The sequence below is a fragment of the Triticum dicoccoides genome, chromosome 3A (genome assembly GCF_002162155.2).
Source record: "Triticum dicoccoides isolate Atlit2015 ecotype Zavitan chromosome 3A, WEW_v2.0, whole genome shotgun sequence".
Taxonomy (NCBI): domain Eukaryota; kingdom Viridiplantae; phylum Streptophyta; class Magnoliopsida; order Poales; family Poaceae; genus Triticum; species Triticum dicoccoides.
The window spans coordinates 104,070,843-104,074,193 of NC_041384.1; positions in this window are offsets into that span (position 1 = coordinate 104,070,843).

Below are 3,351 nucleotides of genomic sequence, written 5' to 3' on the forward strand. Positions count from 1 at the left end.
CATGTCAGCTATGTCGGCAACAACGTTGGTACCAAGGGCGAGGGACGAAGAGAACCATTTTCCTGCTCGTTGAAACGAGGCGGACCAATAGGCAAGGTTCCCGTCCATCGGTGGTTACCGGAATGTCATCATCAATAGTAACAAGGTCTTACTGACAGAGTTGTACATCGAGGTGTTTGCACAAGCAGTGGATTATTACTGCTTATATCATATAGATCATAGAAAAGGTTTAAACAAACAAATGGAAGGAAATATGATCATCAGATTAAACAGAACAATGGAAAGGAAAATATGTTTAAACACATATTTCGAGGGTATATCCTTCCCAAGGACAAGCAGAGCAAGATATCCATGACAGGATATAAAGTAGAAAACCATTTAGGTAAGGGGGGAGGAATCTCATGATATTACTCATACAACGGTGTTAGGATAATTGATAATTAAAATATAGCATCGTGCTTCAAATGTTCCTGTTGAAAATCGGAGTACCATTGACATGCTTCGAGATAGCATTGACATGGTCTTCAGGTGAAGATCAGACTTTGGAAACACGAAGGATCCATCAGGAATAACTTGTAGAATAAGTCTTACAATTTCCTCATGGACGAATGGATAACCTTGCTGAAAAGGAATCTATAATGATAGGTCCTCCAGCCGGAGGGGGGGGGGTGCTAGGCATGACATCATGTTACTGGGTCATCAAAGGATCAACTTCATGACTCTTGGAAAATTGTCCCAACCATCATATCTGACCAAGATTCAGATCCGATTGGTGTCAGGATACCTCAGACTTAGGATACCTGAGAAGAAAAGGTGCAACGCAAATTGACGAGATGACATTGTAAGATTCTCGGGGAAATGAACTACAAAGTGATTTCCGTTAACAAGAGTCCATCATTAACCCAAGGAGAGGACAAGGAGGTGTCTGGTGAACTCAACGGCAATTCACCGAGATTCCCAAAAGATGGATGTCCACAATTAAGTGAACAAGGAGATAACATTGGTCAGATCAAATGATATAAGGAAATATGCTCGAGGAAAACATACATAATTAAACATTGGTTGAAAGGTGTGCCCGAAATATGGGTTGGGTTGCACGACCAATGTCAGAATGGTGATTCAATAGTCAATAGCCTAAGAATGAACTTCCGACCATTAACTTCAAAAATAGGGTTGCTAGAAGGAAAGAATCCAAACAACACCGTTCACTTGTTGGAATTAACACGGGGACCAAGAAAGAATGGTGATGGTGAGAAGTATTTCTATGTCAAGAATTCTCAAGAGGTGGAACAAATCTCAGAACATTCTTGACATAAAGGATGGTAATACTCCAAGGTAAAGAAGAACAATTACATGATAGCAAGGAACTCAAGGTATAACACCAAACATGAACAAGCTTGTGTTGGTGGGAAGGCAATAAAGTGGTCGATGATAATACAATTCATCGAGAGCAAGGATGGTATTTCTCATCATGAATTCAATTGATATCCTGGATGAGCTCAGAATGTTGATGATCATGACACCTTTGTCGCGAGAGTTCATGAAGATGTAATCGATCGGTGACGACATCAAGTCAAGTAATGATGAAGTGAAAGGTTATTGGAACCAAAGGTACGACACAAACTCGAAACCAAGCTTGTTGTTCAAGGCGAATTGATATGACGATTAGGATCGACGTAAGGTTAGTTCATCGTCGAAAATTGGTGCTCCGAGAATAAGGACCAGGTAGCACAGTTAGAATCGTCACGACAATGATATAGCCAAACAGGCTAGGAATGGCGTGATCGGGTACAAACTCGTACTTATAGAAGCTTGCTGAAGAGTTGTTGAACCGTAGAGCGGACTCGGTTCAGTTATCGGTGTCTTTGAGTGCTCAATAACTCCGAGCCCATGAAAAATTGTAATCGGTGAGTATGTAGTACTTGATGAAGAACTCATAAGAATTTATGCAGTTCCAAGATAATCTCGAGATACCAGGTGGTAATACTCGACGACAGATCAAACTAGAAGTTGAACTGGGGTATTGCTCTATAGAAGACAAGTGCTTAAACTTGCACATGACATGATATTTAAAGGAGAACATGGTCAGAACCCGATTGCAAAAAGGCCAGATCTCAGATATAAGATGAACTTATACCAAGGGAATAATTGATTTTAAAAGAAACTTCGATGAGAAGATGTACATCGTCTCCATGGGCATGAACGCAAAGTTCAAGGTCGACTCCCACTTCTCCAATGCACAACCTTTCATTCACTTCTCGCGCTCAATGAAGTTGTAGTTTTGAAATTTTATCTGGCAAAATACCAGAAGAGTACGACTCGTGAAAACTTTCGAGTTCACACCTATTAAGGAAGGCATAGGTTCAACCCATTGGGGCATCTTAGAATCCTATACCAAATCTTCAGAAGTAATTAACTCAAGCTCAAAGGCAGAGCATGGTTGAGAAAGCAAAGGATACAATTTACCAAAGGCATTATGTATCAGAGAAAGGCTCACAAGGTTATTGAATATGAAGGGCGTTGTCAGATAAAATCCAACAAAGGATCTGGTGGTCCACAAGGGATCTGACGTGAGCATCGGTACTCAACTAGAGGAAGAAGATTGCAAGGAGATCAGATTATAGAAACAACTGACTAACTCAATTGTCAAATGCAAAGGAATTATGATTTCCAAATCAAGGGATCAGAAGCAATGCTCTGAGTAGGTATGGATAAGTTGAATAGCCTTAGGGTACAATCAATGACAATTGGATTGGTCGAGAACCAATTCCAGTTAAAAGAATGGCAGCTTAGCCGGAGAAGTAATTTATAAGGATCAATGATGATTGCGTGCATTCGCAAACATATTGAGTCAACAGACTCAAAATGATAATTGACAAGGAATGTCAATAAGATTTCTATACTTATGGGATTAATCATAATGAAAGCAAACAAGAAATTCCAGAGCAATAGGTTGCTGAGGATTTTCGGAATATCAGGTGGTATTTCGAAGACTTTTGTGTAACACACGAACAATTGGGGGATGAGCGGATACTCGATAAATGCGAGAATTAACCGTAGGGGTATTCAAGTGACAAGAACAGCAAGGCAGTAAGCTCAAGGGATTATCGAAACCACGACGAGTTTTTCAGGGTATCTTGTAATATCAAGACCAACTGGGGATGATATAAGAATAACAACTGTAAGTAGTTACCCATAAGGGTTGACGGTGGAAGGGGAATTGCAAACGCGATGAACACAAGTTCTCGGGTTAACAGCGGAAAGTATCTTCGGGGTCTTCACGTGTAGCAGACGATCATCAGTAATAAGGGGCTCTCCGGGTGAAGGTGATAACGAGATCCTATTGTTAGA